Here is a 332-nt window from a genome sequence, read left to right as displayed (position 1 = left end):
AACCACAAGGAATTGCCTAATAGAATGAATCATATGAATATGTCAATGCACAAATAATGAGTTAAACATATTTTGGTGGTTTTGTTGAATTGAATTGCATATAAACAATTTAACAAGAAAGATAAACTAAATATTAACAAATTCTTGAGGAGACAAAATTATTTTGAATAAGAAAAATATTTCTCAACTTCTTATGAATTTGAACTACTTAGACAAGTTCTTATGTTTTACTTTGATTAAATCCAAACACCAAGTTCTAAAATCCTCCTTTTAGTGTATGTCCTAAAATGGTAGAATGATAATCACTTATATTTATTACTAAACAATATTAC

This window comes from Lupinus angustifolius, chromosome LG12 (assembly GCF_001865875.1).
Source record: "Lupinus angustifolius cultivar Tanjil chromosome LG12, LupAngTanjil_v1.0, whole genome shotgun sequence".
Classification (NCBI taxonomy): Eukaryota; Viridiplantae; Streptophyta; class Magnoliopsida; order Fabales; family Fabaceae; genus Lupinus; species Lupinus angustifolius.
This window is presented reverse-complemented; position numbering follows the sequence as displayed.